Here is a 24,307-nt window from a genome sequence, read left to right as displayed (position 1 = left end):
GTGTACGGTTGATGTACGTGATTATCTGTATGTGTGCATATACACTCACACACGTACGTACACTCACACACGTACGTACACTCACACACGTATGTACACTCACACACGTACGTACACTCACACACGTACGTACACTCACACACACGTACGTACACTCACAAACACTCACACACGTACGTACACTCACACACGTACGTACACACACACACACACACACACACACACACACACACACACACTCACACACACGTACGTACACTCACAAACACACAAGTACGTACACTCACACACAATCTACTCAGCCTGAAAAAAAAAAACAGTCAACCGAGCAATAGCCCTCAACCTCCTTCTCAGAATAAAGTCCCCGCAGGACTCCGCTTCGGCCATCACCCACAGACCCAGGTGGGCAGTCCTTGTATACTTCAGTGCAGTGCAAGCACAGAGTCAGCGAGTAGGGCACCCGGAACTCTTGCCTATATTGTCTGGAAAATGCACTCCAGTTCACAACACCTAATTTAGATAAAATACAGAACAAACAATATTGAATCATTTTAAAGAGAGGCATTAGAATAGTACAGAGTCATACAAGGAATTTCTTTTTTATACATTTTAAACATATTATAGGAAAATGTTAGACAAGATATGCTTGAGTGTTATTGGCTTTGTCTGTAAAGTACCTAAGAGACTTACTTTGTTTATGAACAACAAACTAGTTGAAAAAGTTTGTCAACACAAACTTTAATTTGGCTTGAGAAAGCCTATCCTAAAAGTTTGAAATAGTTTTAAAAGCTTGAAGGTTATTTTGATATATATATATTTTTTTTATATATACCTTATATTTATATATATTTATATTCACGAGATGTACACCCCCGCCCAAATCTGCAGGCTGCAGCCAGGTGCTTCTCAAAAAAAGAAGAAAAAAAAATTCCTTGTAATATATGTCCACATAGAAACTGTTACTTCAAATTGTAATAATATATCACAATACTGTTGTTCATAGCCTAGGGCTACTATATTTTAATCAAATAAACGCAGAGGATAAGAGACTTATTTCAAAAACAGTTAAAAATACAGCTGACCTTACGTTGGCCAATAGCAGCGCTTGGTAGAAGTGACGTACGCCAACAGCAGCTGCAAATCAGAGTCTTTTGCCGGAAATACCGACTGTTTTAACCAACAAACGTAGAATTTGTAGTGTTCTTGTCGTGTTTAACACAATCTATACTTGATGTCGCGAGTATATCCATCGTCAAAAATCCAAGCTTGAATTTCCAGTTACCGTCGTACAGAAACACAGGTCGACTCGGCGCTATAAATAGCCCCCGCGCGCACTCCTTTATTGTCGTGTAGAGCGATGAGGACTGTACCCGCCCATTGATCGCTAGAAGGCTCGGCAGATCTGGGCGGGTACACCCTCATCGCAGCACGGCGTTCTTTTGATCTTATTTCATTTATTATACATTTAAATAGGCCAACAAATGCTTACTGTGCTTACCAGTGTACAGTATCATTTCAAATTGACAATTTATGTTATATCAAGTTAGCTTTCAATATGTGCCACCGTCAGGTTTTCATACCTCAAATTAAAACACACTCATATGTCTAATGGGAACAAAATAAAAAACAAACTAAGATTCTGCCCTGTATCATGAAGAAAACACATGTTTATTTTGTCTTACATGATACCTATTGGTGTTGCCCATACCGTATGAACGGTGCTAATTCAGGTTAAGAATGCACTGTGACAGAGGCAAAAAAAGACAGAAAGAATACAAATTATAATAATAACAATCATGATTACCATGACGTCATGCATGCAAAACAGAGAGAAACGACTCAATCCTATTACAATGATTACACAATATACACTGTTACCAGTCAAATTAAATCATTCAAGGAAAATACATCTTTGCAGTGCATACACAGAAGTGGCATCAGATCTGCCATTCATATATTTTCACTGCATTTACAATTGCATACATAAAGCTATGAGAGATCGTTCAAATGAGAAATCAGGAAAAAATTGATCAAATACTTTTAATATATGTCCAAATACAAACTGTTATTTCAAATTGTAATAATACATCACAATACTGTTGTTCATAGCCTAGGCTACTATATTTTAATCAAATAAACGCAGGCTGGGTGAGGATTAGAGACTTATTTCAAAAACATTTAAAAATACAACTGACACACACACACACACACACACACACGTGTACGTACGTACACACACGCACGCGTGTAGTGTACGTACACACACGCATACGTATACACACAGACAGACGCGTACGTACACACACGCACACACACACACACACACACACACACACACACACACACACACACACACACGCGTACGTACGTACGTACGTACACACACACACACACACACACACACACACACACACACACACACACACACACACACACACAGACAGACGCGTCCGTACACACACACGCATACGCACACGTATGTGCATACACACACACGCACGTACACTCACACACATGTACACTCACACACACGTACACTCACACACACACGTACGTACACACACACACACACGTACGTACACCCACACACACACACACACACACACACACACACACACACACACACACACACACACACGTACGTACACTCACACACGTACATACACACATCCGTACGTACACTCACACACACACACACACACACACACACACACACACACACACACACACACACGTACGTGTGTGTGTGTGTGTGTGTGTGTGTGTGTGTGTGTGTGTGTGTACGTACGCGTCTGTCTGTGTGTATGCGTGTGTGTACGTACGCATGTGTGTGTACGGTTGATGTACGTGATTATCTGTATGTGTGCATATACACTCACACACGTACGTACACTCACACACGTACGTACACTCACACACGTATGTACACTCACACACGTACGTACACTCACACACGTACGTACACTCACACACACGTACGTACACTCACAAACACTCACACACGTACGTACACTCACACACGTACGTACACACACACACACACACACACACTCACACACACACGTACGTACACTCACAAACACACAAGTACGTACACTCACACACAATCTACTCAGCCTGAAAAAAAAAAACAGTCAACCGAGCAATAGCCCTCAACCTCCTTCTCAGAATAAAGTCCCCGCAGGACTCCGCTTCGGCCATCACCCACAGACCCAGGTGGGCAGTCCTTGTATACTTCAGTGCAGTGCAAGCACAGAGTCAGCGAGTAGGGCACCCGGAACTCTTGCCTATATTGTCTGGAAAATGCACTCCAGTTCACAACACCTAATTTAGATAAAATACAGAACAAACAATATTGAATCATTTTAAAGAGAGGCATTAGAATAGTACAGAGTCATACAAGGAATTTCTTTTTTATACATTTTAAACATATTATAGGAAAATGTTAGACAAGATATGCTTGAGTGTTATTGGCTTTGTCTGTAAAGTACCTAAGAGACTTACTTTGTTTATGAACAACAAACTAGTTGAAAAAGTTTGTCAACACAAACTTTAATTTGGCTTGAGAAAGCCTATCCTAAAAGTTTGAAATAGTTTTAAAAGCTTGAAGGTTATTTTGATATATATATATTTTTTTTATATATACCTTATATTTATATATATTTATATTCACGAGATGTACACCCCCGCCCAAATCTGCAGGCTGCAGCCAGGTGCTTCTCAAAAAAAGAAGAAAAAAAAATTCCTTGTAATATATGTCCACATAGAAACTGTTACTTCAAATTGTAATAATATATCACAATACTGTTGTTCATAGCCTAGGGCTACTATATTTTAATCAAATAAACGCAGAGGATAAGAGACTTATTTCAAAAACAGTTAAAAATACAGCTGACCTTACGTTGGCCAATAGCAGCGCTTGGTAGAAGTGACGTACGCCAACAGCAGCTGCAAATCAGAGTCTTTTGCCGGAAATACCGACTGTTTTAACCAACAAACGTAGAATTTGTAGTGTTCTTGTCGTGTTTAACACAATCTATACTTGATGTCGCGAGTATATCCATCGTCAAAAATCCAAGCTTGAATTTACAGTTACCGTCGTACAGAAACACAGGTCGACTCGGCGCTATAAATAGCCCCCGCGCGCACTCCTTTATTGTCGTGTAGAGCGATGAGGACTGTACCCGCCCATTGATCGCTAGAAGGCTCGGCAGATCTGGGCGGGTACACCCTCATCGCAGCACGGCGTTCTTTTGATCTTATTTCATTTATTATACATTTAAATAGGCCAACAAATGCTTACTGTGCTTACCAGTGTACAGTATCATTTCAAATTGACAATTTATGTTATATCAAGTTAGCTTTCAATATGTGCCACCGTCAGCTTTTCATACCTCAAATTAAAACACACTCATATGTCTAATGGGAACAAAATAAAAAACAAACTAAGATTCTGCCCTGTATCATGAAGAAAACACATGTTTATTTTGTCTTACATGATACCTATTGGTGTTGCCCATACCGTATGAACGGTGCTAATTCAGGTTAAGAATGCACTGTGACAGAGGAAAAAAAAGACAGAAAGAATACAAATTATAATAATAACAATCATGATTACCATGACGTCATGCATGCAAAACAGAGAGAAACGACTCAATCCTATTACAATGATTACACAATATACACTGTTACCAGTCAAATTAAATCATTCAAGGAAAATACATCTTTGCAGTGCATACACAGAAGTGGCATCAGATCTGCCATTCATATATTTTCACTGCATTTACAATTGCATACATAAAGCTATGAGAGATCGTTCAAATGAGAAATCAGGAAAAAATTGATCAAATACTTTTAATATATGTCCAAATACAAACTGTTATTTCAAATTGTAATAATACATCACAATACTGTTGTTCATAGCCTAGGCTACTATATTTTAATCAAATAAACGCAGGCTGGGTGAGGATTAGAGACTTATTTCAAAAACATTTAAAAATACAACTGACACACACACACACACACACACACACGTGTACGTACGTACACACACGCACGCGTGTAGTGTACGTACACACACGCATACGTATACACACAGACAGACGCGTACGTACACACACGCACACACACACACACACACACACACACACACACACACACACACACACACGCGTACGTACGTACGTACACACACACACACACACACACACACACACACACACACACACACACACACACACAGACAGACGCGTCCGTACACACACACGCATACGCACACGTATGTGCATACACACACACGCACGTACACTCACACACATGTACACTCACACACACGTACACTCACACACACACGTACGTACACACACACACACACGTACGTACACCCACACACACACACACACACACACACACACACACACACACACACACGTACGTACACTCACACACGTACATACACACATCCGTACGTACACTCACACACACACACACACACACACACACACACACACACACACACGTACGTGTGTGTGTGTGTGTGTGTGTGTGTGTGTGTGTGTGTGTGTGTACGTACGCGTCTGTCTGTGTGTATGCGTGTGTGTACGTACGCATGTGTGTGTACGGTTGATGTACGTGATTATCTGTATGTGTGCATATACACTCACACACGTACGTACACTCACACACGTACGTACACTCACACACGTATGTACACTCACACACGTACGTACACTCACACACGTACGTACACTCACACACACGTACGTACACTCACAAACACTCACACACGTACGTACACTCACACACGTACGTACACACACACACACACACACACACACACTCACACACACACGTACGTACACTCACAAACACACAAGTACGTACACTCACACACAATCTACTCAGCCTGAAAAAAAAAAACAGTCAACCGAGCAATAGCCCTCAACCTCCTTCTCAGAATAAAGTCCCCGCAGGACTCCGCTTCGGCCATCACCCACAGACCCAGGTGGGCAGTCCTTGTATACTTCAGTGCAGTGCAAGCACAGAGTCAGCGAGTAGGGCACCCGGAACTCTTGCCTATATTGTCTGGAAAATGCACTCCAGTTCACAACACCTAATTTAGATAAAATACAGAACAAACAATATTGAATCATTTTAAAGAGAGGCATTAGAATAGTACAGAGTCATACAAGGAATTTCTTTTTTATACATTTTAAACATATTATAGGAAAATGTTAGACAAGATATGCTTGAGTGTTATTGGCTTTGTCTGTAAAGTACCTAAGAGACTTACTTTGTTTATGAACAACAAACTAGTTGAAAAAGTTTGTCAACACAAACTTTAATTTGGCTTGAGAAAGCCTATCCTAAAAGTTTGAAATAGTTTTAAAAGCTTGAAGGTTATTTTTATATATATATATATATATATATATTTTATACATACCTTATATTTATATATATTTATATTCACGAGATGTACACCCCCGCCCAAATCTGCAGGCTGCAGCCAGGTGCTTCTCAAAAAAAGAAGAAAAAAAAATTCCTTGTAATATATGTCCACATAGAAACTGTTACTTCAAATTGTAATAATATATCACAATACTGTTGTTCATAGCCTAGGGCTACTATATTTTAATCAAATAAACGCAGAGGATAAGAGACTTATTTCAAAAACAGTTAAAAATACAGCTGACCTTACGTTGGCCAATAGCAGCGCTTGGTAGAAGTGACGTACGCCAACAGCAGCTGCAAATCAGAGTCTTTTGCCGGAAATACCGACTGTTTTAACCAACAAACGTAGAATTTGTAGTGTTCTTGTCGTGTTTAACACAATCTATACTTGATGTCGCGAGTATATCCATCGTGAAAAATCCAAGCTTGAATTTCCAGTTACCGTCGTACAGAAACACAGGTCGACTCGGCGCTATAAATAGCCCCCGCGCGCACTCCTTTATTGTCGTGTAGAGCGATGAGGACTGTACCCGCCCATTGATCGCTAGAAGGCTCGGCAGATCTGGGCGGGTACACCCTCATCGCAGCACGGCGTTCTTTTGATCTTATTTCATTTATTATACATTTAAATAGGCCAACAAATGCTTACTGTGCTTACCAGTGTACAGTATCATTTCAAATTGACAATTTATGTTATATCAAGTTAGCTTTCAATATGTGCCACCGTCAGGTTTTCATACCTCAAATTAAAACACACTCATATGTCTAATGGGAACAAAATAAAAAACAAACTAAGATTCTGCCCTGTATCATGAAGAAAACACATGTTTATTTTGTCTTACATGATACCTATTGGTGTTGCCCATACCGTATGAACGGTGCTAATTCAGGTTAAGAATGCACTGTGACAGAGGAAAAAAAAGACAGAAAGAATACAAATTATAATAATAACAATCATGATTACCATGACGTCATGCATGCAAAACAGAGAGAAACGACTCAATCCTATTACAATGATTACACAATATACACTGTTACCAGTCAAATTAAATCATTCAAGGAAAATACATCTTTGCAGTGCATACACAGAAGTGGCATCAGATCTGCCATTCATATATTTTCACTGCATTTACAATTGCATACATAAAGCTATGAGAGATCGTTCAAATGAGAAATCAGGAAAAAATTGATCAAATACTTTTAATATATGTCCAAATACAAACTGTTATTTCAAATTGTAATAATACATCACAATACTGTTGTTCATAGCCTAGGCTACTATATTTTAATCAAATAAACGCAGGCTGGGTGAGGATTAGAGACTTATTTCAAAAACATTTAAAAATACAACTGACACACACACACACACACACACACACGTGTACGTACGTACGTACACACACGCACGCGTGTAGTGTACGTACACACACGCATACGTATACACACAGACAGACGCGTACGTACACACACGCACACACACACACACACACACACACACACACACACACACACACACACACACGCGTACGTACGTACGTACACACACACACACACACACACACACACACACACACACACACACACACACACACACACACACACAGACAGACGCGTCCGTACACACACACGCATACGCACACGTATGTGCATACACACACACGCACGTACACTCACACACATGTACACTCACACACACGTACACTCACACACACACGTACGTACACACACACACGTACGTACACCCACACACACACACACACACACACACACACACACACACACACGTACGTACACTCACACACGTACATACACACATCCGTACGTACACTCACACACACACACACACACACACACACACACACACACACACACACACACACACACACGTACGTGTGTGTGTGTGTGTGTGTGTGTGTGTGTGTGTGTGTGTGTGTGTGTGTGTGTACGTACGCGTCTGTCTGTGTGTATGCGTGTGTGTACGTACGCATGTGTGTGTACGGTTGATGTACGTGATTATCTGTATGTGTGCATATACACTCACACACGTACGTACACTCACACACGTACGTACACTCACACACGTATGTACACTCACACACGTACGTACACTCACACACGTACGTACACTCACACACACGTACGTACACTCACAAACACTCACACACGTACGTACACTCACACACGTACGTACACACACACACACACACACACACACACACACACACACACACACACACTCACACACGTACGTACACTCACAAACACACAAGTACGTACACTCACACACAATCTACTCAGCCTGAAAAAAAAAAACAGTCAACCGAGCAATAGCCCTCAACCTCCTTCTCAGAATAAAGTCCCCGCAGGACTCCGCTTCGGCCATCACCCACAGACCCAGGTGGGCAGTCCTTGTATACTTCAGTGCAGTGCAAGCACAGAGTCAGCGAGTAGGGCACCCGGAACTCTTGCCTATATTGTCTGGAAAATGCACTCCAGTTCACAACACCTAATTTAGATAAAATACAGAACAAACAATATTGAATCATTTTAAAGAGAGGCATTAGAATAGTACAGAGTCATACAAGGAATTTCTTTTTTATACATTTTAAACATATTATAGGAAAATGTTAGACAAGATATGCTTGAGTGTTATTGGCTTTGTCTGTAAAGTACCTAAGAGACTTACTTTGTTTATGAACAACAAACTAGTTGAAAAAGTTTGTCAACACAAACTTTAATTTGGCTTGAGAAAGCCTATCCTAAAAGTTTGAAATAGTTTTAAAAGCTTGAAGGTTATTTTTATATATATATATTTTTTTTATATATACCTTATATTTATATATATTTATATTCACGAGATGTACACCCCCGCCCAAATCTGCAGGCTGCAGCCAGGTGCTTCTCAAAAAAAGAAGAAAAAAAAATTCCTTGTAATATATGTCCACATAGAAACTGTTACTTCAAATTGTAATAATATATCACAATACTGTTGTTCATAGCCTAGGGCTACTATATTTTAATCAAATAAACGCAGAGGATAAGAGACTTATTTCAAAAACAGTTAAAAATACAGCTGACCTTACGTTGGCCAATAGCAGCGCTTGGTAGAAGTGACGTACGCCAACAGCAGCTGCAAATCAGAGTCTTTTGCCGGAAATACCGACTGTTTTAACCAACAAACGTAGAATTTGTAGTGTTCTTGTCGTGTTTAACACAATCTATACTTGATGTCGCGAGTATATCCATCGTGAAAAATCCAAGCTTGAATTTCCAGTTACCGTCGTACAGAAACACAGGTCGACTCGGCGCTATAAATAGCCCCCGCGCGCACTCCTTTATTGTCGTGTAGAGCGATGAGGACTGTACCCGCCCATTGATCGCTAGAAGGCTCGGCAGATCTGGGCGGGTACACCCTCATCGCAGCACGGCGTTCTTTTGATCTTATTTCATTTATTATACATTTAAATAGGCCAACAAATGCTTACTGTGCTTACCAGTGTACAGTATCATTTCAAATTGACAATTTATGTTATATCAAGTTAGCTTTCAATATGTGCCACCGTCAGGTTTTCATACCTCAAATTAAAACACACTCATATGTCTAATGGGAACAAAATAAAAAACAAACTAAGATTCTGCCCTGTATCATGAAGAAAACACATGTTTATTTTGTCTTACATGATACCTATTGGTGTTGCCCATACCGTATGAACGGTGCTAATTCAGGTTAAGAATGCACTGTGACAGAGGAAAAAAAAGACAGAAAGAATACAAATTATAATAATAACAATCATGATTACCATGACGTCATGCATGCAAAACAGAGAGAAACGACTCAATCCTATTACAATGATTACACAATATACACTGTTACCAGTCAAATTAAATCATTCAAGGAAAATACATCTTTGCAGTGCATACACAGAAGTGGCATCAGATCTGCCATTCATATATTTTCACTGCATTTACAATTGCATACATAAAGCTATGAGAGATCGTTCAAATGAGAAATCAGGAAAAAATTGATCAAATACTTTTAATATATGTCCAAATACAAACTGTTATTTCAAATTGTAATAATACATCACAATACTGTTGTTCATAGCCTAGGCTACTATATTTTAATCAAATAAACGCAGGCTGGGTGAGGATTAGAGACTTATTTCAAAAACATTTAAAAATACAACTGACACACACACACACACACACACACACGTGTACGTACGTACGTACACACACGCACGCGTGTAGTGTACGTACACACACGCATACGTATACACACAGACAGACGCGTACGTACACACACGCACACACACACACACACACACACACACACACACACACACACACACACACGCGTACGTACGTACGTACGTACACACACACACACACACACACACACACACACACACACACACACACACACACACACACACAGACAGACGCGTCCGTACACACACACGCATACGCACACGTATGTGCATACACACACACGCACGTACACTCACACACATGTACACTCACACACACGTACACTCACACACACACGTACGTACACACACACACACACGTACGTACACCCACACACACACACACACACACACACACACACACACACACACACACACACACACGTACGTACACTCACACACGTACATACACACATCCGTACGTACACTCACACACACACACACACACACACACACACACACACACACACACGTACGTGTGTGTGTGTGTGTGTGTGTGTGTGTGTGTGTGTGTGTGTGTACGTACGCGTCTGTCTGTGTGTATGCGTGTGTGTACGTACGCATGTGTGTGTACGGTTGATGTACGTGATTATCTGTATGTGTGCATATACACTCACACACGTACGTACACTCACACACGTACGTACACTCACACACGTATGTACACTCACACACGTACGTACACTCACACACGTACGTACACTCACACACACGTACGTACACTCACAAACACTCACACACGTACGTACACTCACACACGTACGTACACACACACACACACACACACACACACTCACACACACACGTACGTACACTCACAAACACACAAGTACGTACACTCACACACAATCTACTCAGCCTGAAAAAAAAAAACAGTCAACCGAGCAATAGCCCTCAACCTCCTTCTCAGAATAAAGTCCCCGCAGGACTCCGCTTCGGCCATCACCCACAGACCCAGGTGGGCAGTCCTTGTATACTTCAGTGCAGTGCAAGCACAGAGTCAGCGAGTAGGGCACCCGGAACTCTTGCCTATATTGTCTGGAAAATGCACTCCAGTTCACAACACCTAATTTAGATAAAATACAGAACAAACAATATTGAATCATTTTAAAGAGAGGCATTAGAATAGTACAGAGTCATACAAGGAATTTCTTTTTTATACATTTTAAACATATTATAGGAAAATGTTAGACAAGATATGCTTGAGTGTTATTGGCTTTGTCTGTAAAGTACCTAAGAGACTTACTTTGTTTATGAACAACAAACTAGTTGAAAAAGTTTGTCAACACAAACTTTAATTTGGCTTGAGAAAGCCTATCCTAAAAGTTTGAAATAGTTTTAAAAGCTTGAAGGTTATTTTTATATATATATATATTTTATACATACCTTATATTTATATATATTTATATTCACGAGATGTACACCCCCGCCCAAATCTGCAGGCTGCAGCCAGGTGCTTCTCAAAAAAAGAAGAAAAAAAAATTCCTTGTAATATATGTCCACATAGAAACTGTTACTTCAAATTGTAATAATATATCACAATACTGTTGTTCATAGCCTAGGGCTACTATATTTTAATCAAATAAACGCAGAGGATAAGAGACTTATTTCAAAAACAGTTAAAAATACAGCTGACCTTACGTTGGCCAATAGCAGCGCTTGGTAGAAGTGACGTACGCCAACAGCAGCTGCAAATCAGAGTCTTTTGCCGGAAATACCGACTGTTTTAACCAACAAACGTAGAATTTGTAGTGTTCTTGTCGTGTTTAACACAATCTATACTTGATGTCGCGAGTATATCCATCGTCAAAAATCCAAGCTTGAATTTACAGTTACCGTCGTACAGAAACACAGGTCGACTCGGCGCTATAAATAGCCCCCGCGCGCACTCCTTTATTGTCGTGTAGAGCGATGAGGACTGTACCCGCCCATTGATCGCTAGAAGGCTCGGCAGATCTGGGCGGGTACACCCTCATCGCAGCACGGCGTTCTTTTGATCTTATTTCATTTATTATACATTTAAATAGGCCAACAAATGCTTACTGTGCTTACCAGTGTACAGTATCATTTCAAATTGACAATTTATGTTATATCAAGTTAGCTTTCAATATGTGCCACCGTCAGGTTTTCATACCTCAAATTAAAACACACTCATATGTCTAATGGGAACAAAATAAAAAACAAACTAAGATTCTGCCCTGTATCATGAAGAAAACACATGTTTATTTTGTCTTACATGATACCTATTGGTGTTGCCCATACCGTATGAACGGTGCTAATTCAGGTTAAGAATGCACTGTGACAGAGGAAAAAAAAGACAGAAAGAATACAAATTATAATAATAACAATCATGATTACCATGACGTCATGCATGCAAAACAGAGAGAAACGACTCAATCCTATTACAATGATTACACAATATACACTGTTACCAGTCAAATTAAATCATTCAAGGAAAATACATCTTTGCAGTGCATACACAGAAGTGGCATCAGATCTGCCATTCATATATTTTCACTGCATTTACAATTGCATACATAAAGCTATGAGAGATCGTTCAAATGAGAAATCAGGAAAAAATTGATCAAATACTTTTAATATATGTCCAAATACAAACTGTTATTTCAAATTGTAATAATACATCACAATACTGTTGTTCATAGCCTAGGCTACTATATTTTAATCAAATAAACGCAGGCTGGGTGAGGATTAGAGACTTATTTCAAAAACATTTAAAAATACAACTGACACACACACACACACACACACACACACGTGTACGTACGTACGTACACACACGCACGCGTGTAGTGTACGTACACACACGCATACGTATACACACAGACAGACGCGTACGTACACACACGCACACACACACACACACACACACACACACACACACACACACACACACACACACACGCGTACGTACGTACGTACACACACACACACACACACACACACACACACACACACACACACACACACACACACAGACAGACGCGTCCGTACACACACACGCATACGCACACGTATGTGCATACACACACACGCACGTACACTCACACACATGTACACTCACACACACGTACACTCACACACACACGTACGTACACACACACACGTACGTACACCCACACACACACACACACACACACACACACACACACACACACGTACGTACACTCACACACGTACATACACACATCCGTACGTACACTCACACACACACACACACACACACACACACACACACACACACACACACACACGTACGTGTGTGTGTGTGTGTGTGTGTGTGTGTGTGTGTGTGTGTGTGTGTGTGTACGTACGCGTCTGTCTGTGTGTATGCGTGTGTGTACGTACGCATGTGTGTGTACGGTTGATGTACGTGATTATCTGTATGTGTGCATATACACTCACACACGTACGTACACTCACACACGTACGTACACTCACACACGTATGTACACTCACACACGTACGTACACTCACACACGTACGTACACTCACACACACGTACGTACACTCACAAACACTCACACACGTACGTACACTCACACACGTACGTACACACACACACACACACACACACACACACACACACACACACACACACTCACACACGTACGTACACTCACAAACACACAAGTACGTACACTCACACACAATCTACTCAGCCTGAAAAAAAAAAACAGTCAACCGAGCAATAGCCCTCAACCTCCTTCTCAGAATAAAGTCCCCGCAGGACTCCGCTTCGGCCATCACCCACAGACCCAGGTGGGCAGTCCTTGTATACTTCAGTGCAGTGCAAGCACAGAGTCAGCGAGTAGGGCACCCGGAACTCTTGCCTATATTGTCTGGAAAATGCACTCCAGTTCACAACACCTAATTTAGATAAAATACAGAACAAACAATATTGAATCATTTTAAAGAGAGGCATTAGAATAGTACAGAGTCATACAAGGAATTTCTTTTTTATACATTTTAAACATATTATAGGAAAATGTTAGACAAGATATGCTTGAGTGTTATTGGCTTTGTCTGTAAAGTACCTAAGAGACTTACTTTGTTTATGAACAACAAACTAGTTGAAAAAGTTTGTCAACACAAACTTTAATTTGGCTTGAGAAAGCCTATCCTAAAAGTTTGAAATAGTTTTAAAAGCTTGAAGGTTATTTTTATATATATATATATTTTTTTATATATACCTTATATTTATATATATTTATATTCACGAGATGTACACCCCCGCCCAAATCTGCAGGCTGCAGCCAGGTGCTTCTCAAAAAAAGAAGAAAAAAAAATTCCTTGTAATATATGTCCACATAGAAACTGTTACTTCAAATTGTAATAATATATCACAATACTGTTGTTCATAGCCTAGGGCTACTATATTTTAATCAAATAAACGCAGAGGATAAGAGACTTATTTCAAAAACAGTTAAAAATACAGCTGACCTTACGTTGGCCAATAGCAGCGCTTGGTAGAAGTGACGTACGCCAACAGCAGCTGCAAATCAGAGTCTTTTGCCGGAAATACCGACTGTTTTAACCAACAAACGTAGAATTTGTAGTGTTCTTGTCGTGTTTAACACAATCTATACTTGATGTCGCGAGTATATCCATCGTCAAAAATCCAAGCTTGAATTTCCAGTTACCGTCGTACAGAAACACAGGTCGACTCGGCGCTATAAATAGCCCCCGCGCGCACTCCTTTATTGTCGTGTAGAGCGATGAGGACTGTACCCGCCCATTGATCGCTAGAAGGCTCGGCAGATCTGGGCGGGTACACCCTCATCGCAGCACGGCGTTCTTTTGATCTTATTTCATTTATTATACATTTAAATAGGCCAACAAATGCTTACTGTGCTTACCAGTGTACAGTATCATTTCAAATTGACAATTTATGTTATATCAAGTTAGCTTTCAATATGTGCCACCGTCAGCTTTTCATACCTCAAATTAAAACACACTCATATGTCTAATGGGAACAAAATAAAAAACAAACTAAGATTCTGCCCTGTATCATGAAGAAAACACATGTTTATTTTGTCTTACATGATACCTATTGGTGTTGCCCATACCGTATGAACGGTGCTAATTCAGGTTAAGAATGCACTGTGACAGAGGAAAAAAAAGACAGAAAGAATACAAATTATAATAATAACAATCATGATTACCATGACGTCATGCATGCAAAACAGAGAGAAACGACTCAATCCTATTACAATGATTACACAATATACACTGTTACCAGTCAAATTAAATCATTCAAGGAAAATACATCTTTGCAGTGCATACACAGAAGTGGCATCAGATCTGCCATTCATATATTTTCACTGCATTTACAATTGCATACATAAAGCTATGAGAGATCGTTCAAATGAGAAATCAGGAAAAAATTGATCAAATACTTTTAATATATGTCCAAATACAAACTGTTATTTCAAATTGTAATAATACATCACAATACTGTTGTTCATAGCCTAGGCTACTATATTTTAATCAAATAAACGCAGGCTGGGTGAGGATTAGAGACTTATTTCAAAAACATTTAAAAATACAACTGACACACACACACACACACACACACACGTGTACGTACGTACGTACACACACGCACGCGTGTAGTGTACGTACACACACGCATACGTATACACACAGACAGACGCGTACGTACACACACGCACACACACACACACACACACACACACACACACACACACACACACACACACACACGCGTACGTACGTACGTACACACACACACACACACACACACACACACACACACACACACACACACACACACACAGACAGACGCGTCCGTACACACACACGCATACGCACACGTATGTGCATACACACACACGCACGTACACTCACACACATGTACACTCACACACACGTACACTCACACACACACGTACGTACACACACACACGTACGTACACCCACACACACACACACACACACACACACACACACACACACACGTACGTACACTCACACACGTACATACACACATCCGTACGTACACTCACACACACACACACACACACACACACACACACACACACACACACACACACGTACGTGTGTGTGTGTGTGTGTGTGTGTGTGTGTGTGTGTGTGTGTGTGTGTGTACGTACGCGTCTGTCTGTGTGTATGCGTGTGTGTACGTACGCATGTGTGTGTACGGTTGATGTACGTGATTATCTGTATGTGTGCATATACACTCACACACGTACGTACACTCACACACGTACGTACACTCACACACGTATGTACACTCACACACGTACGTACACTCACACACGTACGTACACTCACACACACGTACGTACACTCACAAACACTCACACACGTACGTACACTCACACACGTACGTACACACACACACACACACACACACACACACACTCACACACACACGTACGTACACTCACAAACACACAAGTACGTACACTCACACACAATCTACTCAGCCTGAAAAAAAAAAACAGTCAACCGAGCAATAGCCCTCAACCTCCTTCTCAGAATAAAGTCCCCGCAGGACTCCGCTTCGGCCATCACCCACAGACCCAGGTGGGCAGTCCTTGTATACTTCAGTGCAGTGCAAGCACAGAGTCAGCGAGTAGGGCACCCGGAACTCTTGCCTATATTGTCTGTCATTTATTATACATTTAAATAGGCCAACAAATGCTTACTGTGCTTACCAGTGTACAGTATCATTTCAAATTGACAATTTATGTTATATCAAGTTAGCTTTCAATATGTGCCACCGTCAGGTTTTCATACCTCAAATTAAAACACACTCATATGTCTAATGGGAACAAAATAAAAAACAAACTAAGATTCTGCCCTGTATCATGAAGAAAACACATGTTTATTTTGTCTTACATGATACCTATTGGTGTTGCCCATACCGTATGAACGGTGCTAATTCAGGTTAAGAATGCACTGTGACAGAGGAAAAAAAAGACAGAAAGAATACAAATTATAATAATAACAATCATGATTACCATGACGTCATGCATGCAAAACAGAGAGAAACGACTCAATCCTATTACAATGATTACACAATATACACTGTTACCAGTCAAATTAAATCATTCAAGGAAAATACATCTTTGCAGTGCATACACAGAAGTGGCATCAGATCTGCCATTCATATATTTTCACTGCATTTACAATTGCATACATAAAGCTATGAGAGATCGTTCAAATGAGAAATCAGGAAAAAATTGATCAAATACTTTTAATATATGTCCAAATACAAACTGTTATTTCAAATTGTAATAATACATCACAATACTGTTGTTCATAGCCTAGGCTACTATATTTTAATCAAATAAACGCAGGCTGGGTGAGGATTAGAGACTTATTTCAAAAACATTTAAAAATACAACTGACACACACACACACACACACACACACACACACACACACACACGTGTACGTACGTACACACACGCACGCGTGTAGTGTACGTACACACACGCATACGTATACACACAGACAGACGCGTACGTACACACACGCACACACACACACACACACACACGCGTACGTACGTACGTACGTACGTACGTACGTACGTACGTACGTACGTACATACACACACACACACACACACACACACACACACACACACACACACACACACACACACACACAGACAGACGCGTCCGTACACACACACGCATACGCACACGTACACACACACACACACACACACACACACACACACACACACACACACACACGCGTACGTACGTACGTACGTACGTACGTACGTACGTACGTACGTACGTACGTACATACACACACACACACACACACACACACACACACACACACACACACACACACACACACACAGACAGACGCGTACGTACACACACGCACACACACACACACACACACACACACACACACACACACACACACACACGCGTACGTACGTACGTACACACACACACACACACACACACACACACACACACACACACACACACACACACAGACAGACGCGTCCGTACACACACACGCATACGCACACGTATGTGCATACACACACACGCACGTACACTCACACACATGTACACTCACACACACGTACACTCACACACACACACGTACGTACACACACACACGTACGTACACCCACACACACACACACACACACACACACACACACACACACACACGTACGTACACTCACACACGTACATACACACATCCGTACGTACACTCACACACACACACACACACACACACACACACACACACACACACACACACACACACACACACACACACACACACACGTACGTGTGTGTGTGTGTGTGTGTGTGTGTGTGTGTGTGTGTGTACGTACGCGTCTGTCTGTGTGTATGCGTGTGTGTACGTACGCATGTGTGTGTACGGTTGATGTACGTGATTATCTGTATGTGTGCATATACACTCACACACGTACGTACACTCACACACGTACGTACACTCACACACGTATGTACACTCACACACGTACGTACACTCACACACGTACGTACACTCACACACACGTACGTACACTCACAAACACTCACACACGTACGTACACTCACACACGTACGTACACACACACACACACACACACACACACACACACACACTCACACACACACGTACGTACACTCACAAACACACAAGTACGTACACTCACACACAATCTACTCAGCCTGAAAAAAAAAAACAGTCAACCGAGCAATAGCCCTCAACCTCCTTCTCAGAATAAAGTCCCCGCAGGACTCCGCTTCGGCCATCACCCACAGACCCAGGTGGGCAGTCCTTGTATACTTCAGTGCAGTGCAAGCACAGAGTCAGCGAGTAGGGCACCCGGAACTCTTGCCTATATTGTCTGGAAAATGCACTCCAGTTCACAACACCTAATTTAGATAAAATACAGAACAAACAATATTGAATCATTTTAAAGAGAGGCATTAGAATAGTACAGAGTCATACAAGGAATTTCTTTTTTATACATTTTAAACATATTATAGGAAAATGTTAGACAAGATATGCTTGAGTGTTATTGGCTTTGTCTGTAAAGTACCTAAGAGACTTACTTTGTTTATGAACAACAAACTAGTTGAAAAAGTTTGTCAACACAAACTTTAATTTGGCTTGAGAAAGCCTATCCTAAAAGTTTGAAATAGTTTTAAAAGCTTGAAGGTTATTTTTATATATATATATATTTTATACATACCTTATATTTATATATATTTATATTCACGAGATGTACACCCCCGCCCAAATCTGCAGGCTGCAGCCAGGTGCTTCTCAAAAAAAGAAGAAAAAAAAATTCCTTGTAATATATGTCCACATAGAAACTGTTACTTCAAATTGTAATAATATATCACAATACTGTTGTTCATAGCCTAGGGCTACTATATTTTAATCAAATAAACGCAGAGGATAAGAGACTTATTTCAAAAACAGTTAAAAATACAGCTGACCTTACGTTGGCCAATAGCAGCGCTTGGTAGAAGTGACGTACGCCAACAGCAGCTGCAAATCAGAGTCTTTTGCCGGAAATACCGACTGTTTTAACCAACAAACGTAGAATTTGTAGTGTTCTTGTCGTGTTTAACACAATCTATACTTGATGTCGCGAGTATATCCATCGTCAAAAATCCAAGCTTGAATTTCCAGTTACCGTCGTACAGAAACACAGGTCGACTCGGCGCTATAAATAGCCCCCGCGCGCACTCCTTTATTGTCGTGTAGAGCGATGAGGACTGTACCCGCCCATTGATCGCTAGAAGGCTCGGCAGATCTGGGCGGGTACACCCTCATCGCAGCACGGCGTTCTTTTGATCTTATTTCATTTATTATACATTTAAATAGGCCAACAAATGCTTACTGTGCTTACCAGTGTACAGTATCATTTCAAATTGACAATTTATGTTATATCAAGTTAGCTTTCAATATGTGCCACCGTCAGGTTTTCATACCTCAAATTAAAACACACTCATATGTCTAATGGGAACAAAATAAAAAACAAACTAAGATTCTGCCCTGTATCATGAAGAAAACACATGTTTATTTTGTCTTACATGATACCTATTGGTGTTGCCCATACCGTATGAACGGTGCTAATTCAGGTTAAGAATGCACTGTGACAGAGGCAAAAAAAGACAGAAAGAATACAAATTATAATAATAACAATCATGATTACCATGACGTCATGCATGCAAAACAGAGAGAAACGACTCAATCCTATTACAATGATTACACAATATACACTGTTACCAGTCAAATTAAATCATTCAAGGAAAATACATCTTTGCAGTGCATACACAGAAGTGGCATCAGATCTGCCATTCATATATTTTCACTGCATTTACAATTGCATACATAAAGCTATGAGAGATCGTTCAAATGAGAAATCAGGAAAAAATTGATCAAATACTTTTAATATATGTCCAAATACAAACTGTTATTTCAAATTGTAATAATACATCACAATACTGTTGTTCATAGCCTAGGCTACTATATTTTAATCAAATAAACGCAGGCTGGGTGAGGATTAGAGACTTATTTCAAAAACATTTAAAAATACAACTGACACACACACACACACACACACGTGTACGTACGTACACACACGCACGCGTGTAGTGTACGTACACACACGCATACGTATACACACAGACAGACGCGTACGTACACACACGCACACACACACACACACACACACACACACACACACGCGTACGTACGTACGTACGTACGTACGTACGTACGTACGTACACACACACACACACACACACACACACACACACACACACACACACACACACACACACACACACACAGACAGACGCGTCCGTACACACACACGCATACGCACACGTATGTGCATACACACACACGCACGTACACTCACACACATGTACACTCACACACACGTACACTCACACACACACACGTACGTACACACACACACACGTACGTACACCCACACACACACACACACACACACACACACACACACACACACACGTACGTACACTCACACACGTACATACACACATCCGTACGTACACTCACACACACACACACACACACACACACACACACACACACACACACACACACACACACACACACACACACACACACACACACACACACACACGTACGTGTGTGTGTGTGTGTGTGTGTGTGTGTGTGTGTGTGTGTGTACGTACGCGTCTGTCTGTGTGTATGCGTGTGTGTACGTACGCATGTGTGTGTACGGTTGATGTACGTGATTATCTGTATGTGTGCATATACACTCACACACGTACGTACACTCACACACGTACGTACACTCACACACGTATGTACACTCACACACGTACGTACACTCACACACGTACGTACACTCACACACACGTACGTACACTCACAAACACTCACACACGTACGTACACTCACACACGTACGTACACACACACACACACACACTCACACACACACGTACGTACACTCACAAACACACAAGTACGTACACTCACACACAATCTACTCAGCCTGAAAAAAAAAAACAGTCAACCGAGCAATAGCCCTCAACCTCCTTCTCAGAATAAAGTCCCCGCAGGACTCCGCTTCGGCCATCACCCACAGACCCAGGTGGGCAGTCCTTGTATACTTCAGTGCAGTGCAAGCACAGAGTCAGCGAGTAGGGCACCCGGAACTCTTGCCTATATTGTCTGGAAAATGCACTCCAGTTCACAACACCTAATTTAGATAAAATACAGAACAAACAATATTGAATCATTTTAAAGAGAGGCATTAGAATAGTACAGAGTCATACAAGGAATTTCTTTTTTATACATTTTAAACATATTATAGGAAAATGTTAGACAAGATATGCTTGAGTGTTATTGGCTTTGTCAGTAAAGTACCTAAGAGACTTACTTTGTTTATGAACAACAAACTAGTTGAAAAAGTTTGTCAACACAAACTTTAATTTGGCTTGAGAAAGCCTATCCTAAAAGTTTGAAATAGTTTTAAAAGCTTGAAGGTTATTTTTATATATATATATATTTTATACATACCTTATATTTATATATATTTATATTCACGAGATGTACACCCCCGCCCAAATCTGCAGGCTGCAGCCAGGTGCTTCTCAAAAAAAGAAGAAAAAAAAATTCCTTGTAATATATGTCCACATAGAAACTGTTACTTCAAATTGTAATAATATATCACAATACTGTTGTTCATAGCCTAGGGCTACTATATTTTAATCAAATAAACGCAGAGGATAAGAGACTTATTTCAAAAACAGTTAAAAATACAGCTGACCTTACGTTGGCCAATAGCAGCGCTTGGTAGAAGTGACGTACGCCAACAGCAGCTGCAAATCAGAGTCTTTTGCCGGAAATACCGACTGTTTTAACCAACAAACGTAGAATTTGTAGTGTTCTTGTCGTGTTTAACACAATCTATACTTGATGTCGCGAGTATATCCATCGTCAAAAATCCAAGCTTGAATTTCCAGTTACCGTCGTACAGAAACACAGGTCGACTCGGCGCTATAAATAGCCCCCGCGCGCACTCCTTTATTGTCGTGTAGAGCGATGAGGACTGTACCCGCCCATTGATCGCTAGAAGGCTCGGCAGATCTGGGCGGGTACACCCTCATCGCAGCACGGCGTTCTTTTGATCTTATTTCATTTATTATACATTTAAATAGGCCAACAAATGCTTACTGTGCTTACCAGTGTACAGTATCATTTCAAATTGACAATTTATGTTATATCAAGTTAGCTTTCAATATGTGCCACCGTCAGGTTTTCATACCTCAAATTAAAACACACTCATATGTCTAATGGGAACAAAATAAAAAACAAACTAAGATTCTGCCCTGTATCATGAAGAAAACACATGTTTATTTTGTCTTACATGATACCTATTGGTGTTGCCCATACCGTATGAACGGTGCTAATTCAGGTTAAGAATGCACTGTGACAGAGGAAAAAAAAGACAGAAAGAATACAAATTATAATAATAACAATCATGATTACCATGACGTCATGCATGCAAAACAGAGAGAAACGACTCAATCCTATTACAATGATTACACAATATACACTGTTACCAGTCAAATTAAATCATTCAAGGAAAATACATCTTTGCAGTGCATACACAGAAGTGGCATCAGATCTGCCATTCATATATTTTCACTGCATTTACAATTGCATACATAAAGCTATGAGAGATCGTTCAAATGAGAAATCAGGAAAAAATTGATCAAATACTTTTAATATATGTCCAAATACAAACTGTTATTTCAAATTGTAATAATACATCACAATACTGTTGTTCATAGCCTAGGCTACTATATTTTAATCAAATAAACGCAGGCTGGGTGAGGATTAGAGACTTATTTCAAAAACATTTAAAAATACAACTGACACACACACACACACACACACGTGTACGTACGTACACACACGCACGCGTGTAGTGTACGTACACACACGCATACGTATACACACAGACAGACGCGTACGTACACACACGCACACACACACACACACACACACACACACACACACACACA

Source organism: Leuciscus leuciscus, assembly GCF_965113295.1.
Source record: "Leuciscus leuciscus genome assembly, chromosome: 9".
Lineage (NCBI taxonomy): Eukaryota > Metazoa > Chordata > Actinopteri > Cypriniformes > Leuciscidae > Leuciscus > Leuciscus leuciscus.
The sequence above is the reverse complement of the archived record's forward strand: the minus strand, read 5'-3'. Positions refer to the sequence as shown.